Genomic DNA, 21,778 nt, shown 5'->3' with positions numbered 1-21,778 from the left:
TGAAGTCATTAGACGTACAGCAGGGCATTTTCAAAACTGACAGTGCAAATACAAGCATTATCAGTGATAGTAAAAATTGTTTGCAGATGTAAAAATGCTGATATTATGGATGAATAGCCAGATTAAGCAACCAGGGGTAGAATGCTGTGAGGATAAAGGGCCTTATTTGAGTTCACTCTTTCTGACAAATTCCTTCTTAGATGGACAAAACCATGTGCACTACAGGGGGGCAGATGTAAAATGTGCAGAGAGAATTAGATTTGGGTGAGTTATTTTGTTTCTGTGCAGGGTAAATAATGACTGCTTTATTTTTACACTGCAGTATAGATCTCACTTTGAAGTAAAACCCCACCCAAATCTATTTCTCTCTGCACAAGTAACATCTGCCCCACCTGCACTGCACATGGTTTTGTCCAACTAAGAAGGATTTTGTCAGAAAGAGTGAACTAGAATAACCCCCAAAGTGAGCTCACTCAAAGCAGTCGTTGATTTTTGATTTGAGTTGTTGTTTTCTGTCCTTCTGTTTCACTTCAGTGTAACGCCAGTATAACACTGCATTAGCCACAATATATTTAATTATACATTTTCCTAGGTAATCATGTAGTTTCACGGCGCCAGTTACGTAGTTAGCGTAGCGTCCCTTTCAGAATCGGGTTAGCGTAGCACTGCTGCCGGCGCTATGCTGATAACGTAGCGTCCCTGTAGTCTCGTAAGCGTCCCTGTCAAAACCGGTGTCATGTTTACGCAACTATAACGTAGCGTCCCTGTAGTCGCGTAAGCGTCCCGGTCAAAACCGGCATAGTGTTCCAGCGACTAGCATAGTCAGTCATAAATACCGTGCTGTTGACCAGCTTAGTCAGCGTAGCCAGTCGTTTGCGCGGCAGGTAGTGTTCCCCAGTTACCAGTTAACACATGTCGTCATTACTGTCTCAGATGTATGATATGGCTGGTGTGAATGTGTTCCTAAAACACCTCCACCATCCACGCCAGCCGAAGCATGTCGAGAACAGCGAGGGGACGCGGAACGCATCCTACCGACCTTTTCATACCCCCACTATCCACGTCGGCGTGGAGTGCATTTTATAAAGTGTGGCGAGCACAGCGAGCCCGAAGCGTAAGCGCAGCGAGGTGACGCGGAATACATGTGAAGTTACCCGAGTCCGCTCGCCACACTTTATGTAATCAACTACACACCGATGTGGATAGTGCGGGTATGAAAGGGTCGGTAGGACGCGTACTGCGTCCGCTTGCCAAGCTTCGGGCTGGCATGGATAGTGGAATAAACAAGGTTGACAGCTGTTACGTCAACAAGTGTCATCGGCGAGAGGTTTACTAGTGTTTTTCAAAATTTTTTGGGTGTGTGTCTTTTTTGGAATAATGCTGCACTCCTATACCAGACTAAAATTTAGACGCTCTAGCGTCTAAATTTAGATGCACCATTGTTAGCGGTTTGCAAAGCATTAACCAGATGGGCTGGACTGGAGAATTACCAGGCAGACTGGACGGAGTACTAAAGAATTAACCAGATGGACTGGACCGGAGTGCTGAAGAATTAATCAGATGAACTGGACTGGAGAACTTAATTATTTAACAGATGGACTAAAGCAGAATACTGACGAATTAATCAAGCACTGGAAGCTTAAAATAAGACGCTCAAGACACTCTCACGATGGCTCACAGTGCACTTGGGTCTAGGAATTGTGGAAAAACTGCTTATAAAACCACTAATGTCCCTGATAAGTGATGCTCAATTGCAGTTTGTACCTGCACTGTCATGTGACTAGAAGGAAGATGGTGGTGCTCTTGGCCGGCAACCCGTCTGATGATCACCGCCGGGACCGGAAGCCTCTTGTGAGCTGCAGGCTCTCCCCCGCTGATCATACAGGAGTCCCAGGGGAAAACTATGGGATGGTACAGATGGGAAGGTATGCGGTATGGGATCGGATGCATTTGTTTATGAAATTTTTGCCCAACTAATACCAACACTCCTACTTTAGGGCTTATTCATAGCGGATTGCAGCCCTGTGATTGTGCAAGGTGGCCGATTATCAATTTAATACGCATGTTTACCTGATTGTAGTGCGCATGCGCAAGGCCATACAGCAAAATAAATTAAGCGGATTTTCATAACCGCAATCCATTCTCCGGTTGATTGACAGGAAGCCAGAGTCTTCAGGAAGGGTCTTTGATGTCAGCTCCTGTGCTGAGTAGGTTCTGGGTTATGCACAGACTGCACAAACAGGAAAAATCATTAGCTGGTGCGTGCGTTGCAAATGGATTTGCAGCTTATCACCAATCAGTGTGATTTTCTGCAAGCCATTTGCACAGGGTGGAATTTAACTTTGCCTTTCTGATCACAGAGCTCTGCAGTTTTGCAGAGCAAGATCAGGTTTGAATATCCGCCTTTGTTACAACATGTGCTATATCCTACACAATAATGACCCTCAAACTGTACCATAATCGACATTACACTGGCACATACTAATTCACACAGTAGTGACACCAACACATAAAACCATACTGACATCATAAAACACATTCCACTCACACCCTCACTGCAATAAAAATATTCCTTTACATGATCAAACTCACTCCATTGTCACCTGTCATTATGTGTATACCTTTCATGAAAACTCATTACACTTAACTCTGCCTATTTGCTTACTACACTGGGTAAGCCAGGCCACTAGTAGTGTGGTAACATACTTATACCCCTCTCAGATAAACACCATATTAAATAAGTCAGAGTGACCCACTGAACATACAGGTCGTTGGCTGTATCTCACAGCTCGACTACTGCAACAGCCTCCTCACTGGCCTCCTACAATAGCCAATTGCGCCTTTCCAGTCTGTTCTCAACTCTGCAGCAAGACTTATCTTCTTCTCCTACCCCTCCACATCTGCTAAGCCGCTTCAATAAAATCTACACTGGGCCCATTCCCATACAGAATCCTCATCAAACTCCTCACCCTCACATACAAGCCCTCTTTCACTACAGATGGAGCCAGCCTCACCCAGCGTGACATATCCATAGCGCTGGTGGGGGGGTGGCCGTCAGACAGGGACTTGCCAGCTGCTCACTGGTGCATCCCATCAGCAAGGTGGCGGGGACCGGGTGCTTCCCTGCCCGTCTCCCCGCCTGTCTCCACTTCAGGGAGCGGGCAGCGAGTGCGGGAGACAGGCAGCGTAGGGAGATGGCTGTGGGGGCTTCCAAAAGAATGGGGCGCACAAGCATCTCGTTCGTGTGCGCCATATTCTGGCGTATGGGCAGAGGACAGCGCATGGCGATAGATACACCAGGAGCCGCTCAAATGAGAATGGCTCCATCTGTACATCTCCAACCTCATTTCCATTAACACTCTCTCCCACACCCTTTAGTCAGCCAACGACCTTCGCCTCTCCTCTCCCCTTGACACTGCATCTGATGTGCATATCCATGGTTATGCCCGCGCTGCCCCCCTTCACTGGAATGAGTTGCCTCACTTCACTAGACTCTCCCCGACCTTGCAATGCTTCATTCGTTCACTGAAAAACCACCTGTTTATCAAAGCGTACCCTTCTGCATAACCTTGTACTGAGATCGCTCTCCCTCCCTGCCACCTCATGTCTTGGCCACACTTGCTACGTCACTTCTTGCTTTCAGGCCTCCTTGTCTGCACCTCATGTTGCCTATATGCCGCCCCCCCCCCCCCCCCAGACTGTAAGCTCCTTGAAGCAGGGCCCTCTTCCCTCCTGTTCTCACAGCCCTCTTCATGGATTACAATTACAGCTCTCTTACTCACCTAACATCCACACCCGCATCTCTTCTCACTTGTGTTTATTCATCTCTACCAATGACAACATGTCCCTGGTAGCATTCAGAAAACTCCTCTGCTTCCCTACATCTCAGCTGTCTTGTGTACAAAGATTTATGCTAATTGTTACCTGTGCTCTGTTTAGTCCTTCAGTTACTGTTATGTTTATTTCTGTGTACCCTATATTGTTATGTGTGCCCTATGTATGGTAGCTGCGCACCACTTGTGGCACCTTATAAATAAAATGTAATAATAATATGTAGCCAAATTGACTTGCATGTTCAGCAGAAGACTCGTTATAGTCTTTATTCATAGTATATGTCAGTATATTCAACTATTGTTTGGTTATTACCTGGTGTGTGACTTCTACTGTCAGTTCTGCTCTGCTCCATGCTGCAAGGAAGTTCTGTGTGGTCTAAGATTTGCTAATTGATTGCAGCACCTGGGTGAGTCCATGCTGCCAGACAGTTCTGTGTAAAGGTGCCCATACACGGTACAATTATTGTATGCAATTTGGACTAGATTGCATCACATTGCAAAATGTATGCGATGCGATCTAGTCCAAATTGCATACAATAATTGTACAGTGTATGGGCACCTTAACCTGACCATTGCTTATTGATTAAACCCCCGCAGCCCACCAACCCCCCACCCCCAGGCGCCCACACCTACTTAGCGCCTCTCCGCCACCGCAGGGGCTGTGGAACTATAGTGGCGACACTGCTGACTGGGGGGCCGCAACCGATGTGTCGGGTGCCACAGAAGCCCATATCCTGGTTGGTGGGGTCACTGGCAGAAAACCCCCGGCACGGTTAGACCCTGTTCCCTTGCGTCAGGTCACGCAAATTCCAGAGTTAGGTAGAACAGTACTTCAGTTTGTGACAGTATATAAACATATAGTGACATTATTCTCTATTTCTGACCACTCCTTATGGACATATGTATCAAGCTTTCTATAAAATTAAGTAGACATTGATGTGTTTACCTAATTTTATGGTATGTGGCTATGTAATAATAGGATAATGCTGGAGATTTCATTGAAATCTGCTGCATAGTGCTAATCATCACTACCGATTGCTAGTGTTCATTCTAGCACCCGCCAACTGTGAAAACCCATGCAGTTCCTCTTTCCTGCCTGGGGTGTCGCTGTCTGCTGTAGTGATTCTAGCACAGTGTGGGCTGTATATCAGCAATGATATGCAAACCAGACCGGTGCTAGAAGCACCACAGCAGACAGCGACACCCCAAGCAGTGAATAGGAACTGCATGTGTTTTCAAAGTTAGCGGGTGCTAGAATGAACAAAAATGATTGCAGTCCCCATTATTATTAATTATTATTATTATTATTATTATTATTATTATTATTATTATTGGAGACTGCGATCAGACTCCTATGTATTAAATTCTGAAAAAAGAATGGAATAGACTAGCGCTAGAATATTTACATTTATTTATTTATTTATTTTTTTAAAAGCATTAATACACAAAATAGACTAAAATAATAGACCGCTACTTAATAAAATACATGTATAGCAAAAAATTGGCTAAGAAAAAGATATACTATAAATAATAATTGTTTTACTCCGCTCCAATTGCGATAATTAATCTCTTATATGTCTCCCTTTCCTACTAGATTGTAAGCTCCTCAGAGCAGGGCCCTCTTCCCTCTTTTCTTCACATTTCACTTACACTCAAACACTCAGTGACCATCTTCATCCACATACTCATCTCCATCTTTGGCCACCAGCCCCTAGTAGTAAGTTGAGCTGACCACAAGTGCTGGGTGGTGGCTTTGCAACATTGCATGTACACTTACAGTGCTGGGACTGAAAATCAATTGCAAAAAAAAAGTGACTCTCAGGTCTTGCAGGCAGCAGCTTAGCGGACTAACGTTTGCAACAACACAATGCTCACCCATGCACCATACAAGTTTTTCGCATTAAACAATTAACTAACCCATTTCAATTGGAGTGAAGATTCTTGCGGGTAATTGCCCAGATCACCAACTGGAAAGATAATTGATCCAGTTTACCCTAAAGCCCGAATAATCTCCAAATTCCTCGATCCAATTCAGCACCATTGGGAGAGACAGACTATATTGCTTCAAAAATATTAAAAGATCATCTGCATAAAGCGAGATTCTTTCTGTTTGATCCTTTAAAGAGAAGCCTATATCACCCTGGTGCTGCCTGATCAGACATGCCAAAGATTCAATCGCCAGGGCGAACAGGACAGGGGATAAAGGACACCCCTGCCGTGTCCCTCTGGCTAAACTGAAAGATGGAGATGTCCATCCGTTTACGGAAACCCGAGCAGATGGGTCTGTATACAGCAATTGAAGCCACCTAATAAAATTAGGTCCCAGTCCATAAGCCTGTAGGACCGCCCACAGATAGGGCCACTCCACAGCGTCAAAGGCTTTTATTGCGTCTAGTGACACAACGGCAGCCTGACATTTATCAGCCCCCATTAACTGTAAATGGGAGTATAGCCTACGGATATAGCCTCACTCCAATTGAAATGGGCCTCCACTTTTAAGTATCTAGGAATCTTTATTTCTCGTGACCCAAAGGAGTATATAGCTCTAAATATTGATCCCCTAATGGAATGGTTAAAAAGGAAAATAAAGACTTGGAGTAAATTGCCTTTGATAACCACTGGAAGGGTAAATTTGGTGAAGATGACAGTACTTCCTAAGTTTTTATATATATTACAACACTCGCCAGTGTATCTGCCGAAATCACTATTTAGAAAATTGAATAGTATTATAGGTACCTTTATTTGGAATGGCACCCGTCCGAAGATCATATTAAATAATTTGACAAGTTTAAGGACAAATGGGGGCCTGGGGCTCCAGACTTCAGGAGATATTATATAGCCGCACAATCAGTGCAATTAAGGCCATGGTTTAGAGAGGAGGAAGCGGGCAGCCATTTGGTTAGAGCCATGGTAGATGTCTCAACTCCTGACATTGCTCCCATGTATAGGTTAATACAGGGGAAGAAGTATTCGGGAGATAAACCATTAGTAGTACAGGCGATAAAAATCTGTCAGGAAGGTAATCAAACGCTAGGCATCAAATATATGGATAATGAACTTAGGATAGTAGACCTGCTTGCGCCTAGGGAAGTTAAAGCCCTGCAAATAGTAGAAGTCTGGCACCCCTTGGCAGTAAATTTTCTCTCCCAGCTGTATGGCCCTAATGGGCTAAAAATATTTTTGCAGTTAAAGGAAGAATATAATCTCCCGAAGACTTTTTTTTCCCGGTATCTTCAATTGAGGAGTGCTATTGAAGCCCATGTAAAAAATCTCCCCGCATGGTTTGGAGAGTCAGAGATCAAAAAGATCATTAAATCTACCAATACTAAGAAAGTAGTCTCTAGGGTGTACGGAATTTTACAGGAAAAAAAAATGGGGATGGACTAGCATTGTTAAAGGAAAAATGGGAAAAGGAGATAGGTGATCTGAGTGTCATGGAATGGTCGACAGCGATGACAGTGGTGACAAAAGCCACAAACTTGCTCCGAGTCCAACAGACTCAACTCTTTATTCTGCACAGATCCTATATGACAAGTTGGAAAAAATTTGCAGGGAGAGAATCGTCAACCTGCCCCAAATGTGGAAATCTCCCTGGGTCATTCATACATTTAATATGGGAGTGTAGCCTGGTCTCTGAGTTTTGGGACAAAGTTAAATTAACCATAGCGTCGACTGGGATACCATTGGACAAGTCAGACCTGATTTCCCCCTGCAGCTCCCCGGGAGGGGGACACACGATTAGGCACTGATGTGCCAAGTTTTGCAAATGATACATCGCATGCGATGTATCATTTGCAACTCCCGGGGAGCTACAAGGTGGAGGGAGCAGGGGGGCAAGGGACATCCAGGTGGCGGGTGGAGGATGCTGCAAAGGTGGCTGGGGGGCGCTGCTAGTAGCCCAGAGGCAGCGGACGCTGCGGGGGACACAGGTGGCAGCAACGTAGAGGCAGGCAGGGGGAGCTGGGAGCTGTCAGCGCTGGAGAAAAAAAAAGCCCATACAATGAATGGGCGGCCTGTTATTGGCTGAGCTCTCTTAGCCAATTGCTGACTGGCTGAGAGAGCGCTCAGCCAATCACAGTCTGCCCATTCATTGTATGGGCTTTTTTTTTCTCCAGTGCTGACAGCTCCAGGCTCCCCCTGCCTGCGTCTACGTTACTGCCGCCTGTGTCCCCCGCAGCGTCCGCTGCCTCTGCTGTCACAATCCTGCCAGAACTCAGTGTGTTTGTCCTGTCTTACCTGCCTGTCAGTCTTGTTTCTCAGCCTGCTGCAGCAAGATCTGAGTATTTGCTTGTAATGAGCACCTGGGTGATTCTGATTCAGCCATTAACTCTGTGGTTACCACTTGAAAGGATTTATACAAGTTCCCTGTTGGCCTCATCCAGAGACTGTTCCAGGTGTGGCCATTCCCAATCACCCGGATGGCCAATCAGTGCTGCTCTGAGGGGTTATCCTCCCAGCCCTGCATAGACGCTTTGCTTTTGCATTGTTGTCAATAACTTGGGAGGAAGCTTCAGCTTGTGTTCCTGCTTAAGCTCTGTGGTATTCCAGTTACCCAGCATTGTATCCTGCTTCCAAGACCCTGCACCAGCATTCCTACACCTGTGTGTCTCCAAGTACCAGCACCAGCATTCCTACACCTGTGTGCTTCCAACACCCTGCACCAGCGTTCCTACACCTGTGTGCCTCCAAGACCCTGCACCAGTGTTCCTACACCTGTGTGCCTTCAAGACCCTGCACCAGTGTTCACCTGTTCCTGCATTACAAGTACCTGCACCAGTGTTACCCTGTACCTGTATCCAGTACCTGCTTCCTGTCCCAGCACCTGTGTTCCCGAGTCGCCTGCACCTGTGTTCCCGAGTCGCCTGCACCTGTGCTTCCAAGTTATCTGCACCTGTGCTTCCAAGTTATCTGCACCTGTGTTCATCTGTGCCAGTGTTCATCCGTTCCTGCCTTCCGAAGTTACCTGCACCTGTGCTTCTGAGTTACCTGCACCTGTGCTTCCGACTTACCTGTACCTGTGTTCATCTGCACCAGTGTTCTTCCTTTCCTGCATTTCGAGTTACCTGCACCTGTGCTTCCGAGTTTCCTGCACCTGTTCTTCCGAGTTACCTGCACCTGTGACCACTTGCACCCGCACGCTCCAGCATCTGCACCTGTGTCCACCTGCCTCTGCATGCCTCAGTACGTGCACCCGCAACCACCTTCACCACTGCCTACCGTGCTTCTGGCACCTGCTCTCCAGTGGTCCAACTCCGTGCTTCCGGCACCTGCTCTCCAGTGGTCCAACTCCGTGCTTCCGGCACCTGCACTCCAGTGGCCCTACTCTGTGCTTTCCAGCTCCAGTGCCTCTACTACGTGCCTCCAAGTAACTGTTATCAGTTCCCAGCTTTCCAAAGACTTTTACAGACTTTCAAATGTCCCCTGTACCAGTTCATTCTATGCAATAAACTTTACTCATTTGTATCCACTTGCCTCCGTCCTGTTTCCATTGGGTTGTCAGCTAGCCACCACGGTCACTCCTGGGTCCCAAATCCCCAGTCGTGACAGTATGCAAAAGCCCCTGGACTTGGCTAGTGACTTTAAAGTGGCTATGCAAAATCTGACAGCAATACCAATGGAAACCTACCAACACTCACTTATCCAGCTGCAAGAACTTTTGGCAAAAAATTTTCCCATAATAACTACGTTACTCAGTTACACTCCTGAGGTTGTGAAGCCCATCAGCTACAGCTCCAAAGTGAAAGGAGTCTCAGTGACAGTGCCTGTGAAATCTGAAAGGCCTCCCAACCTTCAGAGCAAAATTTCTGTCCAGGGCAAGCGGAGGTCCCAGCTTTCAGAATCTGAACGCCAAAGACGCAGGTCTCTCCATTTATGTTTCTACTGTGGTAATCCAGACCACTTCATTGAGAATTGTTCACTCCGCAAGCCCAAGAACAAAGTGATTCTGACCACATCCAGTCTTCAGCCCCAAGAGGGGGTCCGCAGTCTTCAGCCCCAAGAGGGGGTCCGCAGTCTTCAGCCCCAAGAGGGGGTCCGCAGTCTTCAGCCCCAAGAGGGGGTCCGCAGTCCTCAGCCCCAAGAGGGGGTCCGCAGTCCTGTGTCCACTCCGGTTCCAGCCGGTTCAAGTACCTCCATTAATGATCCGGTTCCAGCCGTCAGTCAGGAGGCTCATTCGGTTCCAGCCGATTCCGACACCTCTGGACCTCATCCGGTCCCATCCGTCAGTCCAGAGTCCACTCCGGTCCCAGCCGGTTCAAGTACCTCCATTGATGATCCGGTTTCAGCCGTCAGTCAGGAGGCTCATTCGGTTCCAGCCGATTCCGACACCTCTGGACCTCATCCGGTCCCATCCGTCAGTCCAGAGTCCACTCCGGTCCCAGCCGGTTCAAGTACCTCCATTGATGATCCGGTTCCAGCCGTCAGTCAGGAGGCTCATTCGGTTCCAGCCGATTCCGACACCTCTGGACCTCATCCGGTCCCATCCGTCAGTCCAGAGTCCACTCCGGTCCCAGCCGGTTCAAGTACCTCCATTGATGATCCGGTTCCAGCCGTCAGTCAGGAGGCTCATTCGGTTCCAGCCGATTCCGACACCTCTGGACCTCATCCGGTCCCATCCGTCAGTCCAGAGTCCACTCCGGTCCCAGCCGGTTCAAGTACCTCCATTGATGATCCGGTTTCAGCCGTCAGTCAGGAGGCTCATTCGGTTCCAGCCGATTCCGACACCTCTGGACCTCATCCGGTCCCATCCGTCAGTCCAGAGTCCACTCCGGTCCCAGCCGGTTCAAGTACCTCCATTGATGATCCTGTTCCAGCCATCAGTCAGGAGGCTCATTCGGTTCCAGCCGATTCCGACACCTCTGGACCTCATCCGGTCCCATCCGTCAGTCCAGAGTCCACTCCGGTCCCAGCCGGTTCAAGTACCTCCATTGATGATCCGGTTCCAGCCGTCAGTCAGGAGGCTCATTCGGTTCCAGCCGATTCCGACACCTCTGGACCTCATCCGGTCCCATCCGTCAGTCCAGAGTCCACTCCGGTCCCAGCCGGTTCAAGTACCTCCAATGATGATCCGGTTCCAGCCGTCAGTCAAGAGGCTCATTTCGTTCCAGCCGATTCTGACACCTCTGGTTCTCATCCGGTCTTAACCGTCAGTCCAGAGTCCATGCCGGTCCCAGCCGGTTCAAGTATATTCAGTGATCATCCGTTGCCATCCATCAATCCTGAGTCCATGCCGGTCCCAGCCGGTTTAAGCATCTTCAGTGATCATCCGGTCCCATCCGTCAATCGAGAGTCCCTGCCGGTCCTAGCTGGTTCAAGTACAATCGGATGTCCTCCGGTTCCAGCTGGTCCAAGTTTGTCTACTTCCAAGTCTGTACTATCCTTCAGCCCAGAGACTCTTCCAAACTTACCTGATCCTGATAATTCCAGCCTGTCTTCTATCGACTCCCACTGTGTTGAAAAAACAGTTAGTACTCTAGAGACTCTATACTTTAACACAGATTTAGCTCAGTCCTCCAAGATGGAACTCCCCGAACAAGATCAAGCTCTTCTTGACCAATATATCAAAAATTTTCGGGCTGCCAGAAAACAGGCTGGTTCACAGTCGTCACCGAAGACTCAGTCCATAGATATGGAACTAAATTAAATGGCTCTGTCTCCTTCCAAAGATTCCTTCGAGTTTTCTGCTGAATATCCCACATCTTCAAGGTCTGTACCCATGAGCTTAAGAGTGGGCTGTGTTTCCCTGTCTCATCCTCAAGTGGAATCTGCTACGGTACCTTGCCCCAACAAGTCTTCAGAAACCTCCAGTCAGAGCAAGGCAGTCTTAACTCTAGACATGGATTCTGATTCCGAGTATGATGAGGATTATGCCTCTACCCCTTTCCTTGAAAATCCTGTTTCACCTTGCCATGTCTTACCTCTGAGAAAAATTCAGTTAGATGCTAAAGATGGCTATCCGAAAGCCCCTGGATATCGAACAAGATTTAATTTGAGTCTTAGTGGTGCCTTAGCCTCAAGGGCCCGATCTTCTCGTCTCTCAGTTCCAGTCAAAAATACTTCAGTTATCCCTGATGAATTTGATTCTACGTCTTTCTCCAGTGGTCCTCTTCGTCCAAGTCAAGTGTTCCTTCAGGACGGAAGTCATCCTCATTATCGTGTCCAATGGAACGGGAATTCCGTTTACATCGACGATGGATGGTCCACCTGTTCTGACGATGAGGCAGAATTGTGACTTTTCTTCAAAGTTCCTGAAGTGTCCGGTGGCCACCCGTAAAGGGGGGGTACTGTCACAATCCTGCCAGAACTCAGTGTGTTTGTCCTGTCTTACCTGCCTGTCAGTCTTGTTTCTCAGCCTGCTGCAGCAAGATCTGAGTATTTGCTTGTAATGAGCACCTGGGTGATTCTGATTCAGCCATTAACTCTGTGGTTACCACTTGAAAGGATTTATACAAGTTCCCTGTTGGCCTCATCCAGAGACTGTTCCATGTGTGGCCATTCCCAATCACCCGGATGGCCAATCAGTGCTGCTCTGAGGGGTTATCCTCCCAGCCCTGCATAGACGCTTTGCTTTTGCATTGTTGTCAATAACTTGGGAGGAAGCTTCAGCTTGTGTTCCTGCTTAAGCTCTGTGGTATTCCAGTTACCCAGCATTGTATCCTGCTTCCAAGACCCTGCACCAGCATTCCTACACCTGTGTGTCTCCAAGTACCAGCACCAGCATTCCTACACCTGTGTGCTTCCAACACCCTGCACCAGCGTTCCTACACCTGTGTGCCTCCAAGACCCTGCACCAGCGTTCCTACACCTGTGTGCCTTCAAGACCCTGCACCAGTGTTCACCTGTTCCTGCATTACAAGTACCTGCACCAGTGTTACCCTGTACCTGTATCCAGTACCTGCTTCCTGTCCCAGCACCTGTGTTCCCGAGTCGCCTGCACCTGTGTTCCCGAGTCGCCTGCACCTGTGCTTCCAAGTTATCTGCACCTGTGCTTCCAAGTTATCTGCACCTGTGTTCATCTGTGCCAGTGTTCATCCGTTCCTGCCTTCCGAAGTTACCTGCACCTGTGCTTCTGAGTTACCTGCACCTGTGCTTCCGACTTACCTGTACCTGTGTTCATCTGCACCAGTGTTCTTCCTTTCCTGCATTTCGAGTTACCTGCACCTGTGCTTCCGAGTTTCCTGCACCTGTTCTTCCGAGTTACCTGCACCTGTGACCACTTGCACCCGCACGCTCCAGCATCTGCACCTGTGTCCACCTGCCTCTGCGTGCCTCAGTACGTGCACCCGCAACCACCTTCACCACTGCCTACCGTGCTTCTGGCACCTGCTCTCCAGTGGTCCAACTCCGTGCTTCCGGCACCTGCTCTCCAGTGATCCAACTCCGTGCTTCCGGCACCTGCACTCCAGTGGCCCTACTCTGTGCTTTCCAGCTCCAGTGCCTCTACTACGTGCCTCCAAGTAACTGTTATCAGTTCCCAGCTTTCCAAAGACTTTTACAGACTTTCAAATGTCCCCTGTACCAGTTCATTCTATGCAATAAACTTTACTCATTTGTATCCACTTGCCTCCGTCCTGTTTCCATTGGGTTGTCAGCTAGCCACCAAGGTCACTCCCGGGTCCCAAATCCCCAGTCGTGACACTCTGCGCTACTAGAAGCGTCCCCCGCCCCCCCCCCCTGCTCCCTCCACCAGACGGAGCATTGACAGCTCCCTGCTCCGGCTCCCCCTGCCCATCTCCCTCGCAAGCATCCGCCATCTGTGTCCCCTGCCCGGCTGCACATAAGACTTAGCAAATCTTATGTGCAGCCGGTCCGATTGCTATTGAAGCCCATGTAGAAAATCTCCCCGCACGGTTTGGAGAGTCAGAGATCAAAAAGATCATTAAATCTACTAATACTAAGAAAGTAGTCTCTAGGGTGTACGAAATTTTACATGGAAAAAATGGGGATGGACTAGCATTGTTAAAGGAAAAATGGGAAAAGGAGATAGGTGATCTGAGTGTCATGGAATGGTCGACAGCGATGACAGTGGTGACAAAAGCCACAAACTCGCTCCGAGTCCAACAGACTCAACTCTTTATTCTGCACAGATCCCATATGACAACCACGAAGTTGGAAAAAATTTGCAGGGAGAGAATCGTCAACCTGCCCCAAATGTGGAAATCTCACTTCTATAGCAAAAATTATTGTGGGAAGAATGTGGATGTCTTATGTCGCCCCCGATTTTGAAGTTTGGAAGGCACATGTGAATTATATTATTGAGCAAGAGAAATATGTAGCACAAGGTCGTAAGACATTAAGTAAATATCACTCAATTTGGAATCACTGGATACAATTGCCTCTATATAAGAAAATCAATTTGCACTATCAATTTAAATAATGAAGTAATAGATATCACTATACACCTTGATAAAGATAGATAATTATGTACACAAGGATGGATTATATAGATAAAAAGCAGGATCTTTTCTATTCATAGCACCTGTATTTTTTATATATAGAATAGATAGAGGCGATAAAATAGTTCAATGGAAGTGGGATGGTAGGATAGCATGTATTTTTTTTTTTTTTTCTCCCCCTGGCATTAATAACCCGAACAAAGAGGTAATGTGGGAAAGGAAAAGACAATATGAATAGGTATTCAGAATAAAGAAAGTATTGATCCCCCCGATACCGATGTGGGTCGAATAAGATGATAAGTAATTGTAGAGCCTAAATTCTATCCATATCCACTGGGGGCATAAGTTCATAATGTCCCTTTGCAAGAATTGTAGATCTGTGTATAAGTACCTACTCAGTGTTTGTGAATGTCAATTTATGTGTTTTTTAAATGTGTTTGTTATAAAAGAAAATGCAATAAAGATTTAAAGGGAAAAAAAAAAAAAACTAACCACATCTACTCAATGCAGGCCCATGGTATATTACAATTCTATCTAAAGGCCCCCATACATTAGTCCGACTTGTCCTAAGGACAAGTCGGACCTGATTTCCCCCTGCAGCTCCCCGGGAGGGGGACACACGATTAGGCACTGATGTGCCAAGTTTTGCAAATGATACATCGCATGCGATGTATCATTTGCAACTCCCAGGGAGCTACAAGGTGGAGGGAGCAGGGGGGCAAGGGACATCCAGGTGGCGGGTGGAGGACGCTGCGAGATGGCTGGGGGGCGCTGCTAGTAGCACAGATGCAGCGGACGCTGCGGGGGACACAGGTGGCAGTAACGTAGAGGCAGGCAGGGGGAGCCGGGAGCTGTCAGCGCTGGAGAAAAAAAAAGCCCATACAATGAATGGGCGGCCTGTGATTGGCTGAGTGCTCTCTCAGCCAATTGCTGACTGGCTGAGAGAGCGCTCAGGGTTATTCGCATAGGGTATGGGCGTTATTCGCATAGGGTATGGGCATCACTTCGCATGACTGCTTGCGTGCAACTGCCTTTTGGACAGCTGCGTGCAAATGAATTAACCTGGATAAGGTCCATTGCCAAGTAATCTTTGGCTTAAGGACAGTGCATATGTATATTCTCATTTACATATTACTCAATTAGGAGACTATTTATTCATTATGGGTGAAATTTGCTCAAATACGCATGGATACAAATGGCCATAATCATAGCTATTCGTACCTATATACGGCCGTAAATACGTATTCTTTTCCGTGGCGTATTCAGGAATACGAATACATCTGACATTGAAAAATATGAATCACCATTCATTCGAATGGTGATTCCAAATTTAGTAACAGGGCGCATATAAAATATGAATACGGTAAATACGGCCACCAAATGGGAATACTGATGGATACGACTGGCTACACCATCGTAATATACGAATCTGGAGAATACAGCAGATTAGTAAATTTGCCTATTCCCGTATTTGTATTTTCCATGGAATACAGCCAATGCCGGTCATATCAATTCGTACCCAGGATCGGCCATATCCCGGGACTTTAGTAAGTTCCCCCTATATGTTCGATACCTACCACAGAACCACCTAGGGAGGAACCCTGAAAAAATAAGTGGTACTTGTTTCCTAGCACAGCGCCCGTCGGGTTGATCGCATGCCTTAAGTTTAAGGTACTTAAGGCATGCGATCAACCCGATGGACTCGATTTTATGTCAACCACCAGTGTATTTGCCGGTGAAAGACAAAATCACGTTGATCGGGTCCATCGCAGGCCATTAAAATGGGCCGCGACGCGACCGACGCGATCAACACGATTTTCCCATAGAGAATAATGTCAAATTAGAAAATCGCGTTGATCGGGTCCATTGCGGCCCATTATAATGGGCCGCGACGCGATCAACCCGATTTTCCCAAAGAGAATAATGTTAAATTACTTTTTAAAGTTAAAATCGGGTTGATCAACCTGATTTTACGTAGGGAACAATGGGAAATGGGCCAATATGGCCAATTTCTCATTGTATAGGGTTAGAAAGTATGGTTAATGTCCCCCCATTGTTAACGCCACCCCACTATTGACGCGAACCTGAAGCGTGGCGAGGGGCGGCGGTACGCGTCCTCCGACCTTTTTATAACCCCATTATCCACGCCAGTGTGGAGTTGATTCTATATAGTGTGGCGAGTGCAGCGAGCCACCGAGCCCGAACCGTGCGCTCGCCACGCTTCGGGCTCGGTAAATCACTATATAAAATCAACTCCACGCCGACGTAGATAGTGGGGGTATGAAAAGGTCGGAGGACGCGTACTGCCGCCGCTCGCCACGCTTCGGGTTGGCATCAATAGTGGGGTGGTGTTAACAATGGGGGGCCATTTCAACCATCAGGGGGGGTTTGCTATAAAAATGGGGGGTTTTGGGGCTTTTTACATTGAAATCAATGTAAAATCGGGTCTCAGGGACCATTTTACATTGCATGCGATTTGGTTGGCATGCGATCGACGCGATTTTTCCGACCCGATCAATACAATCAAAATCGGTGGCGCCGTGCTAGGAAACAAGTACCAAATAAGTATCCCCTGAATGTCGCAAAGATATATTGGAGGGTGGGGTGCCTGTGCATGTTCAGAATGGGTCCTGCTTACTTGCATACACTGACTCCAAGCTGCAGCCTGATTGACAGGCTGACAGCTTTTCCAGGTGGGGATGTTCGGGCCTGGCCACATTCCAAAAATGTGGGGCGTGTTGCCAGGGTCTGCATCTTCAGAAGGAAAATTGAAGTCAATTTACAGCCCTACCTCCTCAAACCATTTCCCAAAACCCTGGGCTAGGAATCATTGGCGAATCTAGAAATATGGTAATTGGTGGTTCCAGATCCAAATACTGAAGGAAGGCAGGTCTCATGGAAAGGAGGGGCGTCGTATTACACATTAGACCACACACCGTAATGGCCATTACACATTTTAGCAAACATCACTCACTGCCTGTGCTGCTGCTGCCCTGGAACCTTAAATGCTCGCGCTGCTTGCGGGGCAGCCAATCAGGAGCGGCATTGGTAGTATTGGTGGACGCTCCTGATTGGCTGCCGCGGTCCAGTGGGGGCATTGAAGTTATAGACAGTTAGTATACAGCCGGGCAGCACACAGATCTTGCTGCCTGGTTGTCATTTCTTTAAATAGTGTGCGGCGGCCGGCGGTCTAATGGGTGGTCCGGTGCACCTCCGGACCACCCCTTAGATTCGCCTATGCTAGGAATATCCCTTTCTCCTCTAGCCAGGAAGTTGTTACAATATCTTACAAGTTACACACATGCTACTCCTCCTTAAGCTGGGTACACATCTATACAATCCCTGTTTTCTTGTGAGCGTTTAATCGACCATACACGTGACCGACCGTACACAAAAAACACACCTATACAATTTTACTTGCGATGTCCGATCTACTCCCGTCCAAACAATTGCAAGAAAAAAATTGTACAACCATACACACTCTCTCGATTCGGGCTATTGACACGTCATATATAAACAAAATTATCATAATGGGCTGGGTTAAGGGCATACCAAAACAAAGAGGCGTGAGTACAGAACCTAAACAAAAGCGATTTATTTTTTACATCAGTGCTGGCTGTACAGAGAACACGCATGTACGTTTGTTCCATTTGTTTTCTATCACTTCCACCATGAGCTTGAGGAAAAGAAAGGTTTGTGCTTGCATTCTTGCTGCTACGGCCACAACATTGCAGTCTATAAAAAAAAAAAAGAGGAGCAAGAATCGCAGCTGCTGGACCAGAGACTGGCTTCTAAGGCGAGACACCTTCTCGCATATGCCATTGGTACAGGAGATATGAGAGAACAACCCTGATGACTTCAGGAATTAGCATGGATGACTCTACCTTCATGGAGCTTCTGACACTAGATACCCTTTTAATCCAAAAAGAGGACACCTATTTCAGGAGGCCTATATCAGCTGAGCAGAGATTGGTGGCAACGCTACGTTTCCTGGCTACTGGGAGGACCCTTGCAGATCTGAAGTACAGCACCGCTATATCCTCTCAAGCTCTGGGACTAATAATACGTGAGACCTGTAATGCCATCATCCAAGTTCTACAGGAGCAATACATGAAGGTAAATAAAGATATGCCAAATAATATACGCGCACCCCATCTTTATAGGGATTTGCCGTACATCTGTCCCTAGTCACCCCACCGGCTGACTACATGTACACGCGCACCCCATCTTTATAGCTATTTGCTGTACGTCTGTCCCGAGTCACCCTGCCGGCTGACTACATGTAGACGCGCACCCCATTTTTATAGCTATTTGCCGTAGGTCTGTCCCTAGTCACCCTGACGGCTGACTACATGTAGACGCGCACACCAAATAATATTTTAAAAGTTATTTATTATTAACTTAAACTTGTAAACATATAGAATATAAAAACTTTATAATAAATATAGAAAAAACAACTAGAATTTTTTTTATAGGTTCTGATACTGGATGGTATCAAGAGGAGAATTCTCTGTATCCATTGCTGTTTGGGAGGGAGATGGTGTTTCCTCCAATTCCTGGAAGGGACCACTGGCTGAACCCGTGCTATTGTCAATGCTGACGGTTGCTGCCGTGGTTGCGCAGAAGTGGGATCTGTGTGCTTATCATACTGGGGATAGTTGGGATAATGACCTGGGTGATACATTTGGTGTTGTGTGACTCGGGCAGGGCTTATGGGTTGGTATTCAACCCGTGACATAGGGGGGTCATCTGTAAGGGCCCCGACACTGGCCCAGTATCGGGTGTCACGGATGATCCGTTAAGCCTCTGCCCTTGTTACAGGATCAAATTTTTTGAGTTTTTTGCAATTGCATTCCCCACATGGTCCTGCTCATCCTCGTCAAATGCCATCAGTCGATTGGCAGACTCCAGAATCTGGTGAGTCTTAACTTTTTACGGCCTCTCCTTGATGGAGGTTCAGGCTGCTGCTGCGCGGCTTGCTGAGAGCTGGGTGTGGGTTACAAAGAAGGGTTATTGAATCCGCACAGACTCAGGGATGAATTCAGAGCATTTAACAAGAAAATTCATCTATTTACCAATATTGTAGACTACTTCTTAACCATTATTGTAGTCATAGATTGGTGGTGCGCCCAACACATTCAGTATTGTAACTGGATAGGGAGGGATTTTGTTTGCGGAGGGCAAACAGAAAGACAAATGTGCCTTTTTGGGCGCACTCTTTTATATGATCATTGTATGATAAAATTGATTACTTAAAACATGACTTTTATTTATCGGTCTTTTTGTTTTGGACCCCTGGTATTCCGGCCATATTCTAAAAAAGACGATGATGAGGAGGGGAGAGATGCTGAGGAGGCTCCCACATTATGTTGTAGGTGGGGTTGTAACTCACTTCTCCTCGGGACCGATATATCTGTTTGATGAAAGCTGGTATCGCTCAGATCCTCCATGCTGGAACAATCTGTTTCTGAGGAGGACGGCGCATACCTCCTGTTGGGTCTCTGAGGGTTGTTCCTGGTCCAGCGGAATATTTGACCTGTTGCAAAATCCCTCTGATCCCGATAAAACTTATTCTTCTTGCGTTCTATGATGTTATTTTCGTACTCCTCTAAATCCTTTTTGTTCCTCTCAAAATTGATTTGAAATGCTGCTACTTGCTCCCATTGTTCCAGCCTTTTGCCTATAATCTCTATTTCCTTGGAGATTTCGTCTAACACCAGATGGTTATGTTGAATAAGAATACCCATCAGGTCTTGGGAGCATTTCAGTAATGTTTTCTCCCATTCCTTTTTAAGATTGTCGGTATATAGATCGAATGCCGGAAATGTCCTAGGTCTTAGGCCCCTAGGTGTAATTTTGGTTTTACAATAATTTTCCAGACTCGTCAAATCCCAGTTTGTTCTGGTTTGACGTTGTAGTAGATATTTCAATTTTGTCAAATCATCGGTCCAATTTCCGTCCTGGATAGTTACACCATCTGGTGTTGAAAAAATACTATCCAAATCCTCTGTCCTTCTTTTTTGTTGAAGTTCATTCTTTAAGCTGAAGGTGGACATATTTATTTCCACTGTCCCTTTTGGGAGTTGGACTGTGTGTTGATTTTAGATAGATAGGTGTCAAAGAGAGTCTAAGACGTCGCTTTAAATGTACAAATACTATGTCGTGCTGGATTCAGAACTGAGATAGGTCTCAGTAAGTAGTGAGATACAAAGAAGGGTTATTGAATCCGCACAGACTCAGGGATTAATTCAGAGCATTTAACAAGAAAATTCATCTATTTACCAATATTGTAGACTACTTCTTAACCATTATTGTAGTCATAGATTGGTGGTGCGCCCAACACATTCAGTATTGTAACTGGATAGGGAGGGATTTTGTTTGCGGAGGGCAAACAGAAAGACAAATGTGCCTTTTTGGGCGCACTCTTTTATATGATCATTGTATGATAAGATTGATTACTTAAAACATGACTTTTATTTAGACTCGGCACCTAAAAAATTTAGAGGCAGTTATGGCTAATATATTATACAGTCAAATCCTATTATACCTCTATTAACAACATCTGAATAAAAAGTTTTACAAGTAGACTTGGTATTATTGTATAGACTAGGCACTTATTGATACTGTCTACAGTTATTCAACAGAACCATTCTTCATATACCTTTAATGGCTGGCTTAGTCCACCACAATAAACAGTCTATAGGTTGCACATATTAGTATGTATGCATAACATATTTTTTATGAAGATTTTTTATCATTTTATTAATAAAATATACTCGCTATAGAGTCAATAAAGCCCACGTGAAAAAGTGCCCCCACAACCGGTGGCTCCTGTGTATCTGCTATTTGATCGCCTTGCCTGCGTTACCAGCCGACTATTCGCCAGGAGTCTCCTCACCGGTTACTGGGCCGGCCCCTGATTGGCACCGTGGAATTCTGATCAAGGTTGAGGCATATGGGTAACCTTACGGCATTGGTTTCAAATGAGAATACCAGGTGGGTTGTGTGCGGGGGCTAAGGTGCAGGTCACTTCTGCTTTCCAGTCCAGCCCTTAGGGTCCCCTGATGCTTTTCAGTATTGCAGGGATAACCTCTCGGACTGGGTGGATGAGAGAGTGATGGAAAGGTGATTGCCAGTAGCAGAGTGTCAGATCACCTTCCAACCGGACTTCTGCTTTCAGAGATCTGTCAAGACATCGAATCCCTGATGAGAGAGTCTTATGTTGTCAGGTGTATAGCTGACGGAAAGGTTTTAAGTTTTTTTGCAGATTTTAGATAGAAAAGTGCCCATTAGTTGACCCGATAGATTGAATTGTTAACAGGTGTGCAAAAAAATGGTTTATCTGGCACCCATTGTGTGTGGAGTTCCCTACTACACAGAGGGTGTTGTGTAAATTGTGAAGCTGTTGTACCCTTTTGTTCAAACTAGAATCAATTGAGCTAAGCACACTATCACTCTAAATTATTTCTAAGTATCACTTATTTCTCAGATCTCCTATCTGCTGAGTTGGATAGTGTGTACGGGGTAACTCTGAAGCTCAGAACATTCGAC

The sequence above is a fragment of the Crinia signifera genome, chromosome 4 (assembly GCF_055691185.1).
Source record: "Crinia signifera chromosome 4, ASM5569118v1, whole genome shotgun sequence".
In the NCBI taxonomy this organism is placed as follows: Eukaryota; Metazoa; Chordata; class Amphibia; order Anura; family Myobatrachidae; genus Crinia; species Crinia signifera.
This window is presented reverse-complemented; position numbering follows the sequence as displayed.